The following is a 26,646-nucleotide window of genomic DNA, read 5'->3' as shown; positions in this document are numbered from 1 at the left end:
TGGCATGAATGAGTTAACAGGAGAGAAACAATATGCCACACTGCAAGCACAAGTGCAGCTAGATCGTGAGGCATTTCTCCAAATAAAAGATATTGCATTTCAATCCCTGCGCTGAGTTCCAGACATGGGGCATCCTGAGACATCTTTCACCACCATTAGACAGAAGCCCCAAGAACCATATATTAAATTCATAGAACGATTGCAAAACACCGTAGAACAACAGGTTAACAATGAGGCTGCTTGCCAAATTTTGTTACGCCAACTTGCTTATGAAAATGCCAACACCGATTGTCAGCGAGCACTTGCACCTGCAAAAGAAAAAAGAAAAAAAAAAACCACCTAGAAACAGAAATCCTAGCAGAAGTTTCAGCCTTCAGCTTCTGAAGATGCCTGCTCTTCATTTTTGTCCTCATCTTACCGAAGAGCTGGAAAGCTGACATTATATCAATGTACTGTATAGGAATGTCCTGTAGTTTTCGTTTTCAATGTAGAATAAGATTTTGGCGTTATTCATGACACCTTAAACAGTTTAAAATCTTCAGAGCAGCGCTTGTAAGAGAGAGAGAAGCTTCTGTAATTGAGAATCTTTTAGTTACCGCAATCTGAAGTAACTGAAAAGCTCTTGGAAATACCCAGTTTGTAAAAAGATGTGTGCCCTTAGAAAAACATCATTTGAACTCTAAGGACGCTGTCAGTTAACCGGTTGCATTCAAATTTGACATCTTTTTTTTTAGTTTGAACTGGATTGTATGAAGCTTTTTATTTCATTTCACACTAGGAATTTGTACTGCAAACTTTGTCTTAAAAGTGTCTAGCAAAAGTTGTGCATTATGTGAAATATTAACAAAAATGTGCTCTCTCAAAAGTGATCTTAAAGGTATGAAGGGATGCTAAAGAGTAAACAAGAGACCTTTGTGAAGCCAGCTGTAGCTGGAATGTGATAATAGCCCTGAGAAAACAGAATATCCTTGAGGAGGATCCAGCTTAAAGTACTAACATCGTGGTTTAGGTTAGATTTACTAGCTATATGAGATGAAAAACTAAAGTACTAACAGTGTGGTTTAGGTTATCTTACTAACCATATAAGGTGAAAAACCATAGATAAGAAACTAAGTGTATGGAATGTGCATGAAAAAAAAGAAAAGGAGGTATGTGTTGTATGAACCTGTCTTATCATTCCAAATCCATCCACAAGAGCATACAGCAGCTAGAAGATAATGTCCAAAAGCTGCAAATTGTTGAGGGCTGGGGGTGGCTGGACAGGCTGCTCAGTGGATGGGGCCTGACAGGGTGGGTAACATCTCTGGTAAAGGTGTTTCTGTTTTGTGTGAGTATTTTTTTATGTATTCTCATCTGTATCCCTTGTATCTTGCAGTGCATGCAGCATCTTATAAACAAATCAATAGCTTCTGTTTTTATTCTTAGTAAAGAAGAGGGAGTTGTGGGAACAAGTACAGAATCCGCAGATGTGGCAGCTGAGCTGGACACTGGAGATATCCTTTGTCTCATTGCCCGCAAGCCATGGGAGAAGTAAAACAAGAGCTAAGTGAGAAAAGCAAGGTCAATGCTATGACCGATGGACTTTGCAAGACGAACTTTGTTTCCATATAAGGCTTGGACCCAGCGCTTGCCAACTAGTTAGGTGATAGGAGAAAAGGTAGAAAGAACGAAGACATTGAGAGGTGTAAAGTGTAATACAACGGTTAATAATGTTTGAGAGTTGGGATAGTTGGGATGATACACTTCCTCCAGCTGAGAAATAGATAAGACTGTTGAAAAGGACACTGAAGAATATGAACCGTAAGTCGATTTGTTTTCTGTTTAAATTATACTGGAAGTAATCAGACCAGAACATGGTCGGTTGACAGTACCTTTTCAGTACACCAAAACAAAACTGTGTGGTGTAATGAAACTGTGATAAATGCTTCAGCAGGTACCAATGCCACCCTACAACTGCCCTGAGGCATCTTTTTTCCTCTGTGATTATCGAGCCTGGCCAGGCATCCCCTTCTACATTCATGGGGGAAACTTGTAAGACTAAACTTGCTCACACCAAACTCTAAAGACTAACCCTACTCACACTAACTAACCTTGCTCACATCAAACTTTACAAGAGTCTTGAGATCTCGGGGAAGTCTTGGGATTCCCTCCAAATTGTAACTGGAGCCTTGGTACCAGTGTAAAAACCACACATGCAGTGAATACATTTAACAAATTAGGCTATTAGTTTAGCAAAATAAACAATGCAATTAGTTCAGCTCCTTCAGGTTTTGCTTCTCAATGTTGATTCAGTGCATTAGGCTACTTTACAAAATAGAACTGCTATAGCTTTTTGGCATTAACACAAGGACATGAATGTGAAGAAGATTTGAAAGAATTAACGAAGAAATTGCAAGTAAGTGACAAATGGAACCAATTTGAAGAGATGCCTTGGCTCGATGGATTAGGGACTTGTGTTAAGAAATTTATAATTGTAGGATTATTACTGTTACTTGTATCTAGAGCTTTTGCTTGCTGCTTGTTATGCCTAATTGAAATAGTATGCTGTCTGATCAATGCCACCTTAAACCGTTCTGCTTTCACAGCAATTAAACAAAAAAGGGGGAGATGTGGGGGAGAAGGAGTGGAAATCATGTGGGTCACTGGAGCTGAACTGCAGGAATGAGGAAGTGAAGCTGGAAACATGAACAGCATGAGATCAGCGCTGTGATTGGAGGGCAGTCACATGAGCAGTACCTGCAGCACAGCTAACAGAAAAGTTTTAACAGAAGTTTTTCTTTGATCACCGAGTATAAAAAGCATGCTCTTTTTGAATAAAGCTGATTCTGGTTGAACCTCTGACTGGGGTCCGTGCCTCAATCTGCCACAAAAACCAGTTTTATACTGTGTAGTACTGTATGGGTAAGATAATCACCTAAGAACCAGTAAAACTGTAATCCGTAAAGCTGTACAGCTAGAGAAGCATAAAGGCTGAATACCATTTTATATGCTTTAGCAAATGATGACTCAATGTGTGGCATACAGCACATGATTAAAACAAAACCCAGAGTGCTACAGAGAACTTGTGGCTGCTATTCAAAAAGTGCTGTATGTGTTATGGGGAAAGTCATAATACATTATTTGACTGACATAGCCCTAGGAAATTTGCAGAAGCCAAGTAAGTCCTGCATCTCCAAGTCATGGCAAGTGACCCTTCCAAACCCCATCTTCCACCTGTCACCATCATTTACTCTTCCATTAACTCCAAATAAACAGGAAATAAAAAAGTCAAGAGGATGCCCAAACCTGTACTCTAAAATTATTATTGTTATTAATAACACACTTATTACTTGGTGCTTTTCTCCTAATGTATGCAAAGCCCCACTTTTTATATGAGTAATGACATTTCTACCAACATCACTTGAAGCTAGAAAAGGAAAAACCAGATTTTTAGCCTAGAGAAGAGAAGGCTGGGTGGTCAGACACAGGAACAGGTTGCCCAGAGAAGTTGTGGATGCCTCCTCCCTGGAAGTGTTCAGGGCCAGGTTGGATGAAGCTTTGGGTAATCTGGTCAAGTGGGAGGTATGCCTGCCCACGGCAGGGGAGTTGGAACTAGATGACCTTTAAAGTACCTTCTAATCCAAACCATTCTATGATTCTATGATTCCATGATTCTATGACTGTTTGATATCAGTTAAGCTGTGAAACACAGTTTGTCAAAGGATATTGCAGAAGCTAAAAATGTATGTGGCTTTAAGAAGCAATCAGACAAATCCAGGGAAGGAAAGCCCATAAGAAACATCAAATGCAAAGACACCATCTCCTCCAGGATGCACTGCAGACATTGACAAGGAGGCAGGAGAGCATTTTGAGGACATGACATTGAATACCTTTGTTCTTTGCTACCCTGCTGCTGGCCACCAGTTAGCAGCTTCCAATCAGATGCTCTATTATTTTACCTCTAAGACCTGTACTTCAGTCAAGATGTATGAACAAACAATTTATTCCCTGTTTCTTCTTAAATCCTACAGGAAATCTGTGACAGACCAAGGATCTGAATCTAGTAAGACCTTCCTTCTTTGCATGTCCTCCTTTGTTCCACAGAAGATGAAAAAGAGGATGGTAAATACTTTGTTGGAATTTAGACAGTTTTTGAAAGCAATCTCTAAGTTACTATAAAAAAACCCAGAAGTAGAACTCCCAAACTCATTTGTCCAACCTCAGTGTTGAACAGATGGCAACAGTGTTAGAAACTTATCACACTGTTTTATTAGTAAATTGAAAGGCATTTGGATAGCAATCACCATAATCAGCATCTTCACAAGCCCTAGAAATTGTAATAAGCTTTTAGAGAGCACTTGGCTTTATATCCTAATTGAGAATGGATGTGTTTAGCTTATCCACCTAAAAGCTAGAATACTCTGTCACTGAATCTTTAATGTGGAGTTTGACTACAGATAACCAGACCTTTTAAAATAGACATTCATTCAGAGACAAATTCCCCTTGCATTCCTTCCATATATCCCTGAAGTTAGTAATGCCTCTGGAAGAATTTCATTTAGCTTTGTCTCTGGAAAAAGGCACTCATCTTTTTAAAAATTTTATTTTTAAAGCCATTTTTGTGGCCAGAAAGCCTGCTATCTCACCCCAAAGAACAGACTATTTATCTGTCACATTTTTATTTAAATTTAAGCCTGGAACTATAAAGCACCAATAGCTTATTCAAACTACTTAATTCCTTCTGATATATTACATTTTTCTTCCAGAATCCCTGATTGGCAGGGCATAAATAATATTCCCTTTTCATTTAACTTTTCATTGCTTAATTTCAGGGAAGGCTTGCATGCATTTTTCTCTTCACTTTTTCTTGTGTGTGTTGTTCAGGGCTTTTTTTTTTTTTTTTTTGAGGAGGGGCAGTGTTTGCAAACCAATTGTGTCTTTCAGAATTTTCCCCAGAAAAATGAAAAATGTCATTCCTGGCCTGAAACCAGCAGGTGGAGCCGTATCAGCTTCCTATGCAGCAGAATTAGTTCTCCTGAGCATTGGCTTTTCCTGCAGAACCTTCAACCATATCTCACCATTATCACTGCCACTGTATTTAGCTGTGGCAGAAAGGTATTTCTGCAGGAAACAGAGTAGGTATTTCACAGCAACAAATCTGTCAAACACCTCTGCAAGAGCTCATCTAAGAGCTCAGTTCCAGGACTGAATACCCAGCCTGATGATATGCATATGGCATCAAATCATGCAGGCAGCCTAGCAGGAGAGATGGAGAAGTACCTATGGAGAGATGGGATTTTATGCACACTGCTGCTCTAAACCAGCATCCTGCTCTATAGCAACACATACAGACAAGATCCCTGGGATACGTGCAAGAGGATTTTCTGAGGACCAGGGCAAAAATTTATGCCTCATTTATTACAGCCTTCCTATTTTTCGTGCTCAGATCCCACCTCGTCCCAGGCCTTGTTAATGCTGGTCACTTCTGAGCAGACTGAAGCAGCTGCCCAGCTTTGACAAGCCACCTGCATGTGCAGGTATTCCCCTCTGTGCCCTAATCAAGAGCAAACACATACATATCTGCTAGTCTGAAAGACAGCATGGGTGGTGTTCAGGGGGACCTGCCTATGCTGTCTCTGTCTCTTGACACACTGAGTCCAGGAACAGAGATTTCTGACCTTGACGAAAGAAAGCAAAGGTGGATTCTCAGTGCGAGCAAAGCAGTGGGGATCAAGCACCCTACCCCAGAGCTGCACATGGAATTAAGGTAAAGCTGAGGGACAGGAGGGCCTGATGGTGACATCTCTGCCAGCAGTGACATCTCTCCCATGCTTCCATAAGAGTTTCTATTTATGGCATGAAAATGGGGTGATGATTGCTTCAGCTCTTCTTCCAAAGGGAGAGAAGATCTGATGGGGAGCACATGGGGTTTTGGCCACCATTTCACCAATTCAGCCCTTGAGCAATGCCCAGACAGGAACAGGCAGTGTATAGAGACATGGGTAATGAGTGATGGGTTACCACTCCCAAGAGGACCTGGAGTGAGGCCACAGGCTTGTTCCATACAGGCCTGTAGTAAGTTCTAGAATCATGATTGCTTCTGCTTTGGCCTCAAGTCTATCAGTGTGTCCCACCAGCCCAGCCTTGACTTCCCAGTCTAATTGCACTCATGTTCCTGAAGCTCACAGATGCCTACCTAAAGCCCAGTTGGTAGAGCAGAAGAGTCTCACAGTACAGTGAGACAGGTGAGTCTCTGCTACAGAGTTCAAGATTCAGTGAGAAAATAGATCTTCTAAGGGAAACCGAGTGAAAACCTTTGATATTACTCAGAGTTTGGGAAGGGACAAAAACCTCTGGTTTAAGGCATAAAATCTATCCCCTCAGTACAGCAATGGTATCAGCCCATTGAAAGCATCAGCAGGATTTTTTCAAACAGCCTCTGAAGTGGATAAAATTAGCGGTCAGACACTTGGACTAGATGATTGTTGTAGGTCCCTTCCAACTATTCTGTTCTGTTCTATTCTATTCTATTCTATTCTATTCTATTCTATTCTATTCTATTCCATCCCATTCCATCCCATTCCATCCCATTCCATTCCAAAATGTTGCTCTTTGCTTAGCCTGGATCAAGGCATTGTAAGGCATTGTCCGAGCTGCCAGTTCCTATGATACACTGAAAGATCACAGATGTCTGCTCTTGTGGACATAGCAGTAAAACCAAGACCTTTCTTCTTAAGCTGATCACAAAATTCCTCTTCATTGTGGTAAAATATATTATACCCTACAAGGATTTTGCAACACTAGATAAAAAATCTACACAGATTACACACCAAAGCTGTGAGCCATCCAGCCCCCATAATCATAGAATCATAGAATGTTTGGGGTTGGAAGGGACCCCTAGAGGTCATCTAGTCCAACCCCCCTGCAGGAGCAGGGACACCGCTAACTAGATCAGGTTGCTCAGAGCCCTGTCCAACCTGGCCTTGAATGCTTCCAGGGATGGGGCCTCCACTACCCCTCTGGGCAACCTGTTCCAGTGTTTCACCAATGGCAAGCTTATATACACATTGGTGTGCTCCAGCACATCCCAGTGTCTAGAAAATGTGCTTACATTTCTATTCCTCAGACATATGATAATTTAATACTTTGGACAATATGTCAGTACTAAATCAAATCCTTTCCCCTGACTGTGCCACAGGGTGTGTTGCTGATTGACAGGCAGCAAGACAGATGCACCTTTCTATTCCTACCAGTGACCTGCTACTTTATATTTGCACATGATTAAGGAATAAAAAGGAGCTGATTATTCTACTTAATGTCAAAATACAGCAGGTCAAACTTTGCTGCTAGGCCCTTGTGATTTCAAACTCCAACCTTAAAGAAAGATAAGATGTGTATAATAAAAAAAGGTAGAGTGAAAATAGCAACCCAAATCTTTGGCTCTGGACCATCTGTATAATCAGGAAGAACAAGGAGAATTAAGAGGAACTGCTCTATCTATTGTAACAGGTTACTTCGTGGAAAAACATCGTAAAATATCCACCCACCCATCAATAGCTCCATTTTTAGCAGTGTTTAGAGTGGTAATCTGTGTTGTATGTAAAGCATATGGGTAGACTTTGAGATGGGATGTTTATGTATGTATTAGTTGCTACTATTTTTGTAGCTTGAACAAACCATCACCACTTCATTAATTTAACTCCAACTGTGCAACCAATTTTTTGGGGGAATAATCCCAGCTGTTAAGTGTCTAGCTTCACTTCCAGAAATTGCCTGCAGCAGTGTCTGACTGTATGTGAATGCATGTAAGTCAGGGCAGCACTGAGAAGGTGGAAGTCACCTGACAGAAGGTGGAAGACACCTGAATGCCAAATACACTCTATCAATCAGACTGCTCATAGCCTAACAGGCACTCTTAATTACTGTGACATCCCTCTGCTTTGTTAGCAGTCAATGGTTATTTCAGTGCTGGAGATTTACACAATGCTTTCTTCTCCAAATTCCAGCTTCCCTGGGAGACCTGGGCTGATCAGTTCAGCTTCTTTCACTTGGTTAAATGAACCAGAAAGGAAGCTGAAATGCACAGGAGGGATGTGTGGCACTGTTAAACCCTGTCTACACTGCCTGAGCATTGTCTATATCAGCATTCCAGCTGTTTCAGTATTAGTTGAATCAGTGGGGATGATTTCAGTAATTTCCTTGGGCTCTGTGTGAACTCTAAAACCAAAAATAGGGAGCGAAGCAGCAAGGGGATTGTAGATTCTCTGCATCTGGTGTGTGTAGGCCTGAAAAATGTCTTCAACTGAGAAACAATATTATTATCTACTACAGATTTTTTGCACAGTAGCAAATAAGGGACAGGTTACTGTTCTCTTTGAGAGCAGCCACTGATTTCAGTCTAGATAATACCTTTGTTGGCTATGTTCTGAGTAGACTTCAGTTGTCTCTGTATCTCAGCTGAGCTGAAAGCATTCCACTTAATTCCTGAGTAGTTCCTCGAAATACATACAACAAAGAAAATTCTGGTGCTTTGCTGAGTGGATATGCTAATTCATCCTTCCACATGGATGAGACAATACTTGGGAGCAAACTTCCTGAAAAGGATGAGACAAATGGAGTGTTTGGTCATAAGCTAATAATTCTAGTATACTGCAATTTTCAGGTATTGTTTACTTGCCCTTCCCATCGCATCTATGAAAAATAATAAAAAACACACTTTCACATATTCTTCCACGACTCTGTTACATAAGCCAAATTGCAGATATTCTCACCACCTAAGAGCAGATTTAGAATTGGTGGAAAATTAAGGGGCAAGAGTGAGTAAGCAGTTTCCTTCCTTGGATTTCTGGTCCACCTGTGTCATGTGTCATGTTCCTTATTTCTGCTGTCAGCTGATCCCAAGGTACAAGCGAAGAACAGTCCTTCTCTGTTTCAGAAGGATGCTGCCTCACTTCCAATGTCACACCTGTGGATTTCTGGCATGCCTAGGATTAATATGACATTCATCAGGAAGGTCTCATACAATTTGCATTCTCTGGATCTAAGTCCAGGCTTAAACATGTACTTCCAGTCACAAACATGCTGCAGTAGGGTGCTTGTGATATACAGTGTTGGTCCTACACAAAGAGTCAACCAGTGGTTGGGGGAAACCTAGCCCTTCTGCCTAGGAATGGGTCTGGATGAAGGAGCTGAGGTTTGCTTTGCATGCTTTCTTGTTGAAGCTGCTCGGTGGCCTTCCTTGCAGGTCTTCACTGTAGTTAACAGAAAAGAAGAGACTCAACACTACAGTCAGGACTGCACCACAGTTAATTAGAAACAGATTAACTTTATTCTAACTAGCCTTTGCAGAGAGCTAAGCTATACAAAACCAGTATTACATTAATGGCAGTCTCTGCTGAAGCCCATGCTTTCATGATTTCATCATCACTACTATGTGGACAATTTGAAGTTAAGTTGTTGCTGTCATGCCTCAAGGGCCTTAAAAACCCATCCTGAAGAGGAGTGCAGGCATTTCTCTTAGTGGGAACATTTTAAATAACTGATAGATTTCAGTATGCAGGTTTGAGTAGTTCTCTAGACTGTCTTACTATCTGTCTTACTTTAGTACACTACTGACAAAGCCATGCCAGTTCCTACTCTATTCTGTCTCTAAGGTTTAGTTCCTAGTGAAAGCATAAAGCCTGTGCCGGTGCTATTTTTTTTTCCTTTTTCCCATTGCCACTGACTAGCATTTGCCCTAGTCCTACCTACCACTACATACTTTGATTGAGCAATAGTATGTGTAAAAGTATATTGTTAGTAAATTTTTTTGTGAGAGACAAATGGTTGTATACTTTTAAGCATGCAAAATTCACATACACACGGTTATTTGACTTTATGCAAGACAAAGAGCTGTTAAACTCGATTCCATATCATGACTGATGCTATTTGGTGATGTTCTGGTTCATTACAAAGATCAGCCTTTCAAATTCACTTCTCCAGCTCTGCTCAAACCATGACATTCTCATTAAGCAAATGCAGAGCCTTCTCTTCTAATTCACTTTAATGACAACAAAAATTTCTTCAGCCTGAAGAAGAGAAGACTGAGAGGGGACCTCATCAATACATACAAATATCTTAAGGGTGGAAGTCACGAAGATGGAGTCAGACTCTTTGCAGTGGTGCCCAGCGACAGGACAAGGGGCAATGGGTACAAACTGAAACATACAGTGATGCTCACACAGGTTAAGATGCTTTCTCCCTGCCCGATGTGATGGGAAATGAAACTCTGGTTGGTCAGCACAGGGACAAGCACCGGGCAAAAAGGTTGCCAACTGAAAGAAAATTCCCTCTTGTAAAAGATTGGGTTTTTTAATTATTTTTACTAGATCCCAATAGTAGGATACACAGGATGTCACCCTATAGCCCATTTTCATGTTTACTTCAGTTGCAAATATAGCAGAAATTTGAATCCTTGTCTAGGGTAATGCAAGGGCTTATAGGAGCCAAAGTATCTGGTGACACTAGGTAGCCACTGTGACAGTCACCATGGACACGAGCAAGGGTAATGCTGACCAGAGGGAAGCCCATGGTGGGATACCTGGCTTATGAGAAGCATGATAAAGTCAAGCAGCAAATCCCATGAGACTGCTGGCAGGCAAAAACAGAGACGAGGCTTTGACTCACCGAACTGTTTTGCTTCAATTTTTCCCTTGCAAAAAGGTCCAGACCCTAGGCTCAAACTCTAACTGAAAATTCCCAGGTGGCTTGACATGCTCTAGTGAGTGCCTCACCGCACCTGACCTCTTTAGGAAAGTGGCAACTCCCTCATTCAACTCTTTGTTACACAGATTGTATCCCATAATAAGTGCTACTTGCACAACTAGATGGATCAAACAAATTCAGAAGTACCTTTCCATCTCCTCACTTGTTATAAACTTTTCTGCCATATAACGGTGTTTAACCTACATTTTTGATGGGGCTTCTGCATTTGCCCCAAAACGAATGATGGGTCTTCCTGGAGTAATGGAAGGATGTACCAGGCTTGTCTTAAAAGGCCACAAAGTTGTACAAACACTAGTCCCACATCAGCAAGGGATCTGCACTCCAGACATGTGCCCAGTATCCCTGCCTAGTAGGTCTCATAAATATGTGTTTGGACCTGCATAGTGTACTTGTATGCTGTTATTTTAAGAAAACATTAGACTTTTTCCTGGACTTCAGCCAACTGTAAGTGGCAAATGTTAAAATTGCTGTAGCTTGGGGCTGTGAGTAGGTAGGGATGAAGATGTAAAACAGAGCTCTTTGTATTTCAGTCTTAGAAATGAAAAACAAACCAGAGTGGGATTGTTCTAGCCTCCCTCCGTTCCTTCCCTATATGAATTTCTCACTTGCTTCTTTTATAGCATAAAGAAAACATTAAGCTGAAAGAGTTATACTGGGATAAATGGGGCCTAATATGGGGGTAGAGTGAAAGCATTCAGCCAGGAATTGATGTGGGCTCTTCAGGAATTGATCATGGGGATCCATGCTGCAAGCTTAAGGCAAAGGTGAATTATCCTCCTCAATTTCACCTCCTTGGAGGGCTCAGACTTTCTTATTTTCTTTCTAACCCTAAGGATACCGAGGCTTCCTTCTCTGTGGCTAAAATTTAATGCAAAGTTGTTGTTATCAACTTGCTGCAGTGACACCTCTTGACTCAAGAGCTAGTGTCAGACCCAGCAACTGCCTGAAGAGGCCCAGCTGCTCATGACACTCTCCACATAGGTGCTGAGTAGAAAGGAAAAGGAAGAACCTTGAGTCTGGATTAAGAGGGGGTAGAGGAAGAGAACACAACTGGCAGGGGAGGAGGCTGCTGTGTCATAGTGCCAGCAAAGCTGTGCTTCTGAAAAGCTGCTGGGGCTGATATGCAAAAAGGAGCTCTGAGCAAAGCAAGCAAATACACTCAAGAACATCCAAGTTCTTTGGGCCAGTGGCACATCTGCTCTCTACCAGTAAAACTGCACCCAGCTCAGTGAAGCCAAGCTGACTCCCACCTGATGCAAATCCAGCCTCTACGCCTGCCAGCCTAGGGATGCAATTCCAATTGAAAAGCTTCTGCTGATAGACTTTGTGTAGATTTGTCCCTTCACTTCAAACAATGGAAACAAATGATATTTTTCACAGGAAGGACCATCCATTAACTTTCTATTATTCTTTGATCTCCACAGCGCTCCAATATTACTGGTGAACTTGCATGTGACAACAAAGCATCTCAAGATATAAAAACTATTGAATGCTATTTGTTACGGACAAGCAAGCTGAACAACTTTCCAAGCTATTAGTTGTAATGATGGTGATTCTGACTAGACAAAAAGTAATTCCCTTTCAATTCCTGTCAATGTCTATCATAGGAACACTGTGGTAAATAGCCTTTAAAGAAGACTTTTACATCTTGAGTTGGAAGCACAAAGCTAAATACAACAGAAGGCAATTGCAATGCTCTGCTGCTAAATTCAGACAAGAGGCAAAATGGAGGAATCCGTCATTTGCAACAGGGAGAGGTGATTCATCTAATGAGGAATGAACAACTGTGGGTATGAGATGCAAGTTCTGGCCTCCCTCTGCCATGGTACAGCATGCCTCTCTGGACTGGCATTTCTCTCCATCTGCTATTATAAGAAGGTCCTGCCAGGAATGACACTGGGACATCTGAGTTACAGACAACCTTTGAAATATCTTCCAGACCTATTTTCAGCCCAAAAAATTAAAATGCAGCTCTGTTGCAGAGTTGGCCCTTTTTGTAACGAAGACAGTGGAAGACATTTTCACCCCAAACACCATGCAGCTTCAGAAAAAAGAAAAAAATGAGAGAAGAGAGCCACAATAGATAAATGAGTGCATAAATGTGGACAGAGAAAGGGAAACCAGTAAAATGTGAAATAGGTCTAGTGGGTATCATCTTGTAAATTGGTTGGAATAAATGTTACTACCTAGAACAATTCTGCACAATACTGAGCTCAAGTGGTGCTGGAGCCTTCCCAGCTGGAATGTCCCAGCACTGTTAATAAAATTTATAAAGAGACGCTCTAAAAATAGAGGACTATATAATAACCCCAGTTGGGTTACATGCTAATTTTCACATTTTGGCTACAATGCAGCCCAAGGATTCATTCAGTGCAACAGGCCACTGGCTTTTCCTGTATCTTTTCAGAAACAACTTATGTTCAGAAGCATACAGAACAGCCTACTGGCAGTTTTTATGAAAATGTGGAGCTTTCTGGTGCAAAGTTTCCATTAAGCTGTCCAGGAAGTGTCCCTGTATGAAAGTTTGAGGAAAAGTGAAGAACAAAGGAAATACAATTTTTGGTCAGTGCAGAGAGATATTTAATGAACCACCATGTCTCTTAAAAGTGTTGTACTGGCTGCCATAAATACAGATGGGAAAAGTTGTCTAAAAAATTCATGAAGTAACTTGCCTATGAGGTGACCATACATTGGGTGGGCCATACATTGGATTCTCTAAATTTTGTAAAGTTCTGTAACTCAGCAGATCCTACCAGCCTGACTCCTGATCTAGGTGGGCTCAAGGACACAATCATGTCCATAACCCTTTTTTAGGCTTTATCCATTGTAATGATCTTCAGGGACTCTGGACCAACAGCACTTGAGTCTGTCATGGGGTACACAGGAAGGATGTTTTCAGTTAAAGGAATTTAAATATAAAATTACTTTCCATTGAAATCTGACAGAGCTGAAATCTGTTGGTTTGGGAGATGTTCCAAAAGCCGTCCTTTTGCAGGAACATTTGTAGGAGATTGGTATTTGAAGGAGATAAAGCTATTTTCTCACATGCAGATCAGCTTGGTTAGCATGACAGTACACTGTAAAACCAGAGGAAGCAAAATCCAGGAGACAATCCAGTTATGTTAATGCTCTTAAAAAGTCACATGCACAGTCTTACAATTTATTCCTTTGTATTCATGGGATAAATCACTACACAGACAACAGCTAGCCTACTTGATGAGGACAGACAGGATGCTAGTTACTGTTTGAATAGTCCTATGATAAAATGTTATTAAAAGGCACATGCAGAAGAAAGAAATCAAAATCTCATCAACCAATTGAATAGATTTATTCAAAAAGAAGGAAACACCTTTTATCTCAGAAAGATGTAAGGATGCGGAAGTACCATTCTTAACCCTGCTGAGCACTCAACCTCAGAAAGCTGCTCTGGATACTTTGCTATTGATTCTTAAATAATACACTGAAATTTTAATGACCTTGTCAGCAAAGCACTTTCAATCTCACGTGTCACTGACATAACTATTGAACTACGAGATGCTTGCAAAGAAGTCAGAACAAAATATGCTGTTTACCAAGGAAATGCTATTACTCCCCATTTCCCGCTATTTGTCCATGATGAACTAGCAGCATAGCTGCTCTAAAGCTCCAAAACATCACTTTTGTACCACTACCATAGAATCATAGAATCATTTAGGTCAGAGAAGACCCTTAAGATTATTTAGTCCAATGGTAAACTTAACAAAGTCAGTCCACCACTAAACCATGTCCCTAAGTGCCACTTCTTTTAGTTACGTTCTTTTCTACACTTTTAAATCTACACTTCTTTTAAATACCTCCAGGGATGGTGACTCAACCACTTTCCTGGGAAGCCTGTTCCAGTACTTGATAACCCTTTCAGTGAAGAAATTTTTCTTAATATCCAATCAAAACCTCCCCTGGTGCAACATGAGACCATTTCCTCTCCTTTCACTTGTTACCTAGGAAAAGAGACCAACACCCACCTTGCTACAGCCTCCTTTCAGGTAGTTTTAGAGATCAATACAGTCTCCCCTGCAAGTTTTCAGAAGAAAAGAAAATTAAAAAAATAATTTAATTTACAATGCTGTAAAAAGTGAGGAAGCAGCACGTCTTGGATACAAGACTTCTGAAAAAAGAAGGAAGTTTATCTTATGCCCAGGTAAAAATATTGTTGATTCCTGTAATTAAGGACATGTCCTTGCAAAGAGCTGGATTACCTCCTGCTTTACCCCAGTTTTGTATGGCTGTAACTCAAATCAGAGGAAATCAATGGAATCACAGGACTAGAGAAGTAGAGCAGCGCAATGACTGATGCTACTGGAGTTTGAGAAAACTTTTCTCAGCAGTGATCAAATGCTCTGACCTTGGAGATTTGGCATAGAAAGTAAAGATTCCAGTTCCAGGATATGAAAGTAGCATCACCTTTCTGAAATGCACTGTCTCATGTTGCTGTCACACTGCTTTAAATATAGCAAGGGGAAAATTCAGATAATCTTACACAAGCAGCTGTGCTGTCTTGAGGAGAGCATGAAATGCCCTGTAATTCACCTGTGAAATCTGTATTTCCAGCCTTGGAAAGCATTTCTATTCATTTGGCTCATGAACTGTGTGTGTTCCAGTGGGTGCTTAATTAGTATTTGGAAAGCCAGGGATGCACAACAGAGTAGAATAGGTATTTTGTCTATTTAACAAAAAATACCCACTCCTAGATAGTCTCTGTGGCCATGATGGTCCTTGGCAAGGGGTGGCATTTTGTATACAGACTCACTCGCATTACCACATGTTCCACTGTCCTCATGATCAAATATATATACTGTCTTTTTGACAATCTATATTTACAGTTACTTGAAATTAGGCACCCACCAAATGGGCAGGAAAAGGCCATTCGTGCCAATTTATAGGGACACAAGATTAATAGCTACTGCCCAAGAGCAGAGGAGGCCTGTGTCAGAACTATCCATATAATACAAATCTTGCGTGCCTCTCCTTAATCAAGCTACAATTTCCTTCTAGTAATATAACGATGCAGACTGTTAGCATGTACAGTGGCTAAAGAACTTGGCAGTTCTATAAGACAGAGAAATCCCAGCTCAGTTTTAGACAGAAGAAAATTAATTTGTAGAAATACTAGATCAAAGAAGCAGCTTCCTGAATCTGGAAATCTGAAGTGTGGTATTATATGAAAGCCTTTGGGAGCAGTAAATAAACACACAGACATATATAAAAGTACACATAGTCAGGTGTAATGACGGGAAGGCAAATGCCAGCCTTTCTTTCACCACTAGACTATTACTGCCTGTTGAAGTTTCTTCATTCTTTTAAATTTGAGATCCACATAAAAATATCTACACACACTACATTGCTGCAGCTGTCTTTTTAAAATACATATAGATATGAGCAGATGAGTAGTGGTAAAAAGGTTAGAAATCGAACGTCTCAGAGAGCACTTCTAATATCTTTGAATTTACAAGGAAAAGGCAAGAAAACAACTAACATCTGCAAAATTCTTTAAAAGGTTTGCACTAGACAATATTAAGCTTTGCAAGAGGGAGTCCAAGGGCTTGTTAAAGTTAATAATTGATCAGAATGAAATCCCAGAGGACATTTCCCCTTGTGCATATACCTGGCTTTTTCACATACCCTTCCTTCCTCTGTTACTAAAGTCTGATTATTTCCTATTTTCAAGTTCGTAATCACCATATCTCAACTTGAACAGGTACTTTTCTTTCCCCTGTATTAGCATCTTGCCAGTATGTCTGAGGGAAAAAAGTCAAAAAGAATTGAATCTGTGTACTTGGTACCTGAATATATAAGTCTTAAATCTCATTTTTGGGTTTATAATAAATTTCAAAAGAAAACATGAGTAAGTTGTAATGACGAGATCTCTACAGGCAAATGAACAAAACTGTGTAAGAGTCCTAAATTGCATGGAAAATTTAGAGAAGTCTAGGAGAGAATCCAATACTTACACCCACCCTCTGGCATGTGTTTCTAAACCATCTACAAAACAGAGATAAAGATTTGTATTTTTAGGCTGAAATCAGGCTCCAGTAAAGTCAGAAATAAAGCTCTAACTGATTTCAGCAAGGCAAGGATTTAATTTTTCATATGTATTTTGCAGATGTGCCGTAAAGATGAATTGGTTCCCATTTGTGCTAAGTGGTGCTGGAATGATTGTAACCTCTGTACTTATCATTAGCTCTTGGTTGGCAATGTTTCAACCCTGTGATGCTGATGTCAGGAGAACATCACCAAGCTATCGACTTCATTGTGCATGTTGAGTGCAGCTGACATGACACTACTTTAGCTGTTATCCTTGTAGACACGCACATGCGCTCTTGCTTCCTCCATCCTCACTGACAGGTATAAACATTCTGCTCAGACTGAGGGCCCAGCATAGCTGTCAGACTCCACTCTGCTGCCACAGCCTCATGTGCTGGCCAGAGTTCAGCAGATTACACAAAAGCTTGCTGCTGTTTTGATTACATTTTCATCTACACAATGATTTCCTAGGAGAGTTTTCTGCTCAGCAGAAACCATTTCTCCAATGCAGTAAGTTACCATCAGCTTTTGAAACAAGCAAGAGCTATGATGATCTGGAGGTAATGCAAGTAGACAGCCCAATGCCACAGTTAGATGACTCATATCTGAAAATCCCTGAAAAAATGAACATTTCTGTGGAGGTGTGTTTATGGTCGTTCTTTGCAGGGCTGGAAGGAACTTTCAGACGTCAACTCATCCTCCCCCATACAGACTTATACCTGTATCATTCCTGAATGACGCTTCCCTAAAGACTGAACACCTTTAGAGAAAGAATACGTACTCTCCCTAGGTTGTCTTAATATCCCAGGATTGGTAGACAGGAAAGTCTAAAAAAAACCTAGAAGAAATTAAAGGACCTTCAAATTTACCTTGAGAAAAACTGAGTCACCATGGATTCTACATCAATGAGAAAAGAGCACATGTCCTTCACACTTCATGCAGGCCTACAAAAAAAGGAAAAAAGAAAATATTTACTTAGTTCACTTTCTCTCACATCATCAAAAAAAAAAAAGAAATTGAAATGCCACACTGAACAAGCTGGTAATATCATCCACTGTGAATAAAGTCTCTTGTTGATTTCTCCCTTATTCATGATCATAACGTGCTTGTTCCTTAAACCCCATGTCCTTCCCACTTCAACACAGCTGAATGCAGATGTCATATATAAACTGCCCAGTACCCCTACACCTTGTTATTCTTAAGCTGTAGACCATAGCCTCATTTGCTGAGGTACTCCATGAAATCAGTTATTTTCACTTTTTAATTGCTTTCAACTTTTTTTTCTTGCTTAATTCCTTCACTCGTTAAGTGTAGGAAGTGCAGGGTTAGTGAGAATGGCAAATACCAATCTTCATATGAAAGAGCTCTAATGAAAAACTGAGATGGAGTTATCCCATGTGAACCCTCTTGAAATCAGATCTTGCAATCCCACATGCAAAATATGTGTCTTTAGACTATGCGCTGCAGCGGTCCAAATCCATGTGTCTGTATCTGCCCCTGCCTGTACAGGATTTCCTCAATTGTGTTGAGCAAATTCAGCTCCTGGCTTCACCTTTCCAGCTGTCTGCAAAGCAGTTCAGCTGCTGCTGTGAAATCTTTCTTATTGCACAGGGTGCCTAGGAAAACCAACTGAGTTGCCGCACTGTGCTTAGAAGAGTAATTAGGCACAACACAACACTTGGCTCTGGGGAGTAGCTGCAATGGCAAAAGATCCCCCAGCAACACTGCTAACAAGGACAGACTAAAACAACTAAGACAGTGAGTGACAAGAGAAAAGTGAAGATGAACAGAGTAAGAGTGCTGGAAAGATGGTCAAGTATCAATAGCTACATAGAGGAGGAGACTGATGGAGCAGCAGGGGGAAAATGAGGCAGTTAAAGCATGAAGGATTAAATGTGCTCTGCTGAATGTCCATGGTGACTACCCCATGACTGATCCCCAAGGTAGAAAGGTAACAGCTGACCATGCAAGAGAAAGGAATTGACTTTGCAGTGCAGCAGTATGGGGGACAAAGCCTCCTCCCTTGCACTTCCTGGCACTTTGGAAAAAGAATTAATTGGAGATAGAGAAAGGAATACCAAAGCCAAGCTGATAAAGTATTTGCTGCTCCCCTTTCTTTGCTGGTGTAAGGGGGTTTGCTCACTGCTTTGAGGAAAATATACCACACTGCTAAGGGAAAGCATATGTTTTTGTTTGCAGAGGTTGCTAGCGTTTGTGGGATTTCTGATTACCTTTTTTTCTGTTACACTCATGAGAAGTACTTAGCTCTCATTTAGTACAACATTAAAAACATCACAATGAAGAGGCCTTATCCTCAAGTGATGTCCAGCTTCTTCTCTCTGAAAGTTGAAATGCACCCTCTTCAGCAGAGACCACCAGTGTGTATCACAAATACATACCAAACAACATAGTGCACCAGCTCAACTTTTACACAACCTGTGTTACCTCAGCTACTGATCAGTATCCCTCAGAAGACCCCACTCAAAACGGATGCAAGACCTTAACAGACAGTCCTGTCTGCTAGTCCTGTCTACTACCTCAATCAGTTCCATCCTGGGATCTTTATTCACACCTCTAACACCCAAAAGAATCTGTCAAACAATGAGGAAAAATATCAGGTTCTGAGAAACCATTTGATTGGCCTCAGTGTCAATGTGCTTTCTCAGTGCCTTCTTTTATGCCTCAATCTGTGGAAATCATAAATTGAGATACCAGTGGCAGATAAGGGGATTAATTACAAAACAATGTGCAGCTTTATCTTTGCCTGCTTATTCAAACTAAGTAAATGGGATGTCCCCAAAGAAATCAAACTAAGATGTTCTGCATAGACTGCTTGAACATTCAAGATGTGAGAAAGTGTCTCTGGGTGCTCTCATTTTTGCCTTTTCTTCATTAGATCTCACATCTTGATAAGCATTTAAGTCCTACCTTCTCCTGCCAGGGAAAACTTTAAATGTGGATATCTACCAAGCACTGCTCCCTTGCTGCATCTAAGCGAGAATTTTTAGTTGGAATAGATCACACAAATGTTTGCTTCTATTGTCTCCTTTCCATGCTTCAATGAACAAGTAAGCAGTTAACGTTGACATTTGAAGTATCATCACTGGCATCTGAGTTAATACATGAAGCTGAAAGGGGCTATTCTCACAGTTAGTGCTTCAGGCTCTTGTCATATACATATACTCAAGCATATACAATTGCATTGGCTGCCTTCAGGTCATATTTTCTAGGATTTCTTTACAATTACAGCAGCTAGAGAGACTTCATTTCAAACAGACAAACAAAAAGAACACACCAAAATATTTGGAAAATGAAGAAACTGACTGCTAACATACATGTTCCCTTTACAAACCATAAAAACACAGTTCCAACCAAAGCTCAATTAGCAAACCCACTTATTTTCCAAAATGAAAGGCTCTTAATATAGGCTGAAAATCATTAGTGTGGAGTAGGTATATGCATGCAACTGAAGAAACACAGTAGAGATCAACCTGGGTTCACAGCGCACAAATTGCCTTGTGCCCTCTGATGTCCTGTAAACATCTGATGTTATCGAATTTAGTTATTTTATTCTGGCTTGTGTCTCTTGGTGTTCAAAGCATTAGCTTGATGTCTTAAGGTATTTAGGTGTGTAGATAATAGCATTATTTATACTTACCTTTTTTTCTAATAACATGCAAAAGTTTTAATTGTACAGAGTAATTAATTAGCATTCTCTCTCGATCTCTTTGGGAAGGTGAATATTCTGGTCTCAGTCTGAAGAACTCAATTCATTCAAACCAGACCAAAAATCTTGGGCACAGAGTGCAGGCATAACAATGGTAAGTCATACTAAACTCAAAATTTCACTACTCATTTCAGAAGAGGAAACTGGACTCCTTAAGCTAAAAGTACTTCATGATTATATGTGACTAAACTGTGTGCAGAGAGCTTCTTTTAATTGACTTTACCTGGTTAGAAAGGATAATAAAGGTGGCTAGCATAAAAATATTGCATCTAAGGCAAGTTTTGTCTGTCAGCTTGTTTTCAAATCAAGAGATTACATATATTCCTTCGATGTATAGTTTCTCTACATTGAAGAAAGTCAATTATAAAAAATAAATTTACTTGGTATGAACTGAAGTATAAAAAATATGCTGCTTTTTCTTTATTATATTGATCAATGTTGAAATACATACCACATAAAAATGTGGCAAATAGATCTAGACTAAAAGCCCATATAATTTTCCAATGAGAGAGTCTTTTTTAAGTTTGCAGATGACATCAAATTGAGTGGGGAAGTAGACAATCGGAAGGGAGAGCCACCCTACAGGAAGACCTGTATAGGCTGGAAGAACAGGCTAACAGGAACTTTAAGAACTTCAATATGGACAAGTGTAAGGTCTTGCACCTGGGAAAACACAATCCAGCAGTGCAGCACAGACTGGCATCCACCTGTCTGGAGAGCAACTCTATGGAAAGGGACCTGGGGGTCCTGGTGGACAGGAAGGTCAGTATGAGTAAGCAGTGTGCTGCTGTGGCCAAGAAGGCCAATAGGATGCTGGGTTGCATCAAAAAGGGCATCACCAGCAGAGATAAAGAAGTCATTATCCCACTCTACTCAGTGCTTGTCAGGCCACACCTGGAGTACTATGTACAGTTCTGGTCCCCGCTATACAAAAAAGATGTGGACAGGCTGAAGGGGGTCCAGAGAAGGGCCACCAAGATGATCAAAGGACTGGGAAGCCTGCCGTATGAGGATAGGCTGAGAGAACTGGGTTTGTTCAGCCTTGAGAAAAGGGGGCTTAGAGTGATCTCCTCACCATGTACCAGTATTTAAAGGGTGTCTACAAAGAAGATGGAGACTCCCTTTTCACAAGGAGTCACTTGGAAAAAATGAGGGGTAATGGGTACAAGTTAATCCTCAGAAGATTCCGACTGGACATGAGAAGAAAATTTTTCACAATGAGAACAGTCAACCACTGGAATAATCTCCCCAGGGGAATGGTTGACTCTGTCACACTGGACGCTTTCAAGACGCAGCTGGACAGGGTGTTGGGCCATCTTGTTTAGACTGTGCTCTTGCCTAGAAGGTTTGGACCAGATGATCCTTGAAGTCCCTTTGAACCTGGTATTCTGTGATTCTATGATTCTATTATTTTTTCCATGTTTATAATCATAAAATGCCTCCCCTCTACCACAGGCTTCACAGAGAATCTCAAATGACATTACAAATCTTCAGTTTTTCTTTACCTGTCCAGAGAGTCACAGCCCTGTAAGGAGCACTGTGGGGACCATTCTACTGTGTCTCTGCAGCACCCCATTTAGACTTTTTAAATAAACACCCTGAATTTTCAGCTGGGCTGCACACATGGCAGCATGCTCTAGGTGGTCTTAAGCAAGTCATCATGCTTTCAATTCTCAGACTGAGTAAAGTTTTAGCTGCATCACTTTTTACCCATGTATTCCAACACCAGTCTAAGTAGGACATTTCACCTTTTGGTTAAAATTGGAGTAGAAGGTTAATACATTTCATTTCACTGTTTCAAAATCTTGGGACTGGAGGTCTTAAGCTTTCTGCCCTTACCATTTGCAAGTTTGACTCCAGGAACTCTGCTTTTATGTAGTACATGTTTTATAAAATTTGAAATTCTCTTATTTGAACACCACCCAGCATTTCTGGTAAAAGCAGAACACAAACCCAGAATACTGGGGGAGAGTTAAAAAAAAGTCATTTTATCATGTCATTTTTTATGAAACATATCAAACAGGAGTGACACTGAATGCAGAGATCTTTTTTTCCTTTGCAGTGCCTCTTAGGCATCCATTTGAAAAAACTTTCCAATCTTTCCATCCATTTTCCAATCTTTCATAGCAGAGAGTTTGAAAAAGGCAGCCCAGGACAGAACTGCAGACAGGAAAAACTTTAGAAATGTCTGAATTTTTAAGAGTCTTCTAAAGCAATGTCTGAGAAATCAATTACATTGCTGAAGCGGAGGGAGGCTGTACTGTCACTTGAGAAAGCTGGAGTGGGAATGGCTTTCTCCTTGCTACCTGTGTCGTCTCTGAGTGCTAGGAGTATCCTCTGCCCCAGGCTGGTGTGCATCATGATGGGCTGAAGGAGGACCAATGCTGCAAGTGCCTGCTAAGTTCTGCTTGTGCAATTTTTGAACCATTCAGATACCAAAGGAGGATTTCTTCTCCCCCATTTTAGCCATGTGAAAAATGAAGCATCTCATCTAAGCTGTTATCCTAACTTCTCAGCACAGTCCATGACAAGAGACAATCATGTCTGCTGAGTGTCCTCACCTGTCTTGGGGTCTCAGAGTACTTTCCTTGTTTCAACCTGCTTTTCCTCCTGCTAACTAGGACCAACAGTGATGAAGTATCTTGATCTGGGTGCCAGCCCACCCTTCACTGCCCTAAATCAGTGCCCATCTGCAAAACGGGACTGAGAGCAGTGTCCCCCTGGTTTCCCTCATTGTGTCCCAGACCTTAAAACTCTTGAACTTCGGATTTCCTGCAAGATTAATCAACACCTGTAGCACCTGTAACACCAGTGTTAGTTTTTTTTTTCTTGTTTTTTTCCTGTAATCTCATTAATCCCACCCAAGAAACTTATTAGAGTCAATAGATGAGGCAGGAATCTGGCAACAGGGCACAATACTAGCTCTCACAGTGGCTCTTTCATTTTTTGTTTTCTGCTATGCTCAGGAGGCAACAAAACCACAGTGTACTCTAGTAGAAAAGATTACTTTCCCAACTAGACTTCCACTATCTCTTCCAGCAAAAAGAGGAGTTACAGAATTATGCCAGCCCCTCACCCAGAAACTGAACTTCTTGCAGGTCCCCAGAGTGTGACCTGCCCTTAGAGATGTACTTGTTGCACATCCCCAGTTGGAGATGTGATAGTCACACATTTATGGAAAGCAGATGTTGTAATAAATATTTCAGCCAGAAGAAAGTGCAAGGGCACTCCCTGGTCTCATTCTCCAGTGACTGGCCACAGGATCACAGATTACAATGGTGATCTTGCCCGTAATGTTTGCATGTTAGCACCGTAAAAGATATCCAGACAAAATGTTTGTAGGTTTATTTGCAGCTTTAATACTGATGCCTGACAGCATTATCTGTACTGTTTATATGACTATAAAATAGCTTTATAGTGATACAATTAGTAATGCTGAGCTTAGATAGCATAAATGGCAGTGCTGATTGTACCACTATAAACATAACTTTATAGTGACATAAATGAGCAATATTTGTGTCATCATATTTTATGACATCAGGTAATCTCAGGCCTAAGAGTATAACACAGGGGTCCCTGCACACTTTAATTTCACATCTAAAATGCAGTGAAAAAGAACATCCTAATTCATTCTTATGATGCTCAGCCCTAGACTAATTTTCATTCACCTTAAGTTGCAGGGGCATTTTTTCTTCTTCAGCTATAAAATAATTGCAAACACCTCATTTCCAAAACTGTGTTCCTACAGCATTGGTGGGTTATGAGTCATCCCTGTGATGCTTCTACCAGCAGGGCCAATAGATAAGAGCTGACAGCTGGCACAAGCTAGGGCAGACTCTCTGCTTAGACTTCTTTAATTGTCTCTTTCCTTTCCTATTCCAGTCCATGCTTTTTATCCCAAAGGGGAAGAAGACGAATGAAAGAGTGATCAGCTACAAAACAAGTTTCAATTCATTTCATGGTTTTGCCTCATTCACTTCATAGTGGATCTATAAATGGCTTTGAAAGACTGTTTGCCTGCCATTCCCAGAGTAGCACTCACTAGCGGAAGACAAGAAAAAAGATCTCTGATAGTACACTGTGTTCTTTGAAAAATGATTGTGTGACTACCAATTACTGGGTTGGATATCTGTCCTGAGTTAAGGTTTTATGCACATTGGCTATGTGCATACAATATGTACATATGTACCCTTCTGGGCTTTTTTGGATTGCATTACTACTTGTAATACATCCTTATCCACAGGATTCATGACAGCAACTGCTTCTCTGTTCCTTATCCTTTGGCTATAGTTAGCTTCACAGGAAAACACCTTCTTAGGGCTTTCACTTACTTCCCTGCTTTTCTGCTTCTCTATGATGCCATTACACCTGGAATCTTCATTTTGGCCTGCATTCTTCATGTCCTTTAAGTCAACAGGAAGAATTCCAGTTCCTCGGGTAACAATGAACTGGACCTCATAACCGTGGATCTTCATGTAAGAAGACTTCACTAAGTAAGCAGCATCCTATAGAAGCCTGAATATCAGTATGGTCTAAAAGTTGAACAATCCTGGGATTCCAAGCCTAGGAGAAACTAGTACTTTTTTTTTTTTTTTTTTTTTTTTTTTTACTTTTAACTGCAATGCAAGTCCATCAAGCATCCAGATTTTTATCTTGAAAATGGTACCACTGTTGTGAACGGATGTCAGAATACACAAATGCAACCTCTAAGAAGCCCTGAGGGAATTTACTCATCCACATGAAGCCTGGAGATGTAATTTATTTAAACAACATTAGTGTTCTGTGTATCCAGCACACTGCACAATGTTTAAGTGCATGCAGTAAGTTCTCCCACTCTCTCCTGTTTCAAGCCACATAGACAAAGACATATGCTTGCCATTGGGAAGGTGGAAGCAAATATGGCATTACATGTAAATTAAATAAAGTTTTGCTCTCCTCAGAAATAGGGAAGGATGCTGGCAATTCCATGGTGGTACCACAGAGGTACTCTGAATTTAGTCACAAATTCCAAGACCTGTTTTCACCTACCTTCTGAAATACCCTGGTTCCTTTTGGAGGTGCCCAAAGTCATTTAATTCCAGCTTTCAGCCACTTCTGTGGCTATTTTGTACAGGAACATGTACCACCAGTGGAGATGTCTGTATTTTGGAAGCAGTTAAGACATTGTGACAACAGAAGAGAACTCAGAGATGGCTGCTAGCATCAGGCACTCATTCAATGGGCATGCCAAAACCTGAAAAGAACTGTTGAAAACTGTGAGGACATTTTGTTTTGCTTATCTACCTCATTCATGGTGCACCTTTTATGTACCTTTAGCATCCTGAGAATATCTGTTTACCCTGTCCTCCACTGTTCCCATCTTCCACAACACATTGCATGAAAAGAATTAGGGGTCAGAAAAGGGAGTTCTCTATGGTAACTACTTGCAAAAAGAGGGAGATAGCAGAGCAGCCAGAGACGGGCAGCTGACAGAGTTGATGTAGCATCTCCACTGGTCCTGTTTCTAAAAATTCCCTTCTGCTGATCACTAAAGCAAACTTTAATATGTAGCTCTATACATTCGTCTCTGAACAGAGGTCCTGCCAATATAGCATCTTTTCTAGCTGCTATTTCAGATTCTCATAGACTGACCAACCAGCAGAGTCTTTCCTCATTCTCACACAGATTAATGCAGGCAACTAGTTCTACCTGCTTTTTCCTTATACAACACCTCACACTCCCTTCATGCATCTTTCAGGAAATAAAGAACCAGGAAGGTCACATAAGGCTTCCTGACATTACTATATATCAGTCCTGCACACAGCTCACAAAATCTGAGGCAAGTTCTTTCTGCATCTCATTACTAGGAAAATTCATAAAGCCTGAAGAAAAGTAACTTTTTGAGAAATTTTCTTCAAGGAATTTTAGCCTAGCTTAAGGAGAAACTGTACAGCTACAATGAAGGGCTGAGCTAATCCCAGTTTAAGTAGAATAAAAAAAATCAAAGATCCCATCTAAATTAGACGTTGGATATACACATCGTGTTGCATAAACAGAATGTAAATAACCTTTTAGATAATCCTTTTCTATATCTGTGAGGTTTCTTGGCATCCTCTTTTTGTGGAAAGCAGCTTCGT

Source organism: Egretta garzetta, unplaced genomic scaffold, assembly GCF_000687185.1.
Source record: "Egretta garzetta isolate BGI_Z169 unplaced genomic scaffold, ASM68718v1 scaffold89, whole genome shotgun sequence".
Lineage (NCBI taxonomy): Eukaryota > Metazoa > Chordata > Aves > Pelecaniformes > Ardeidae > Egretta > Egretta garzetta.
Note: the sequence above shows the minus strand (reverse complement) of the source record.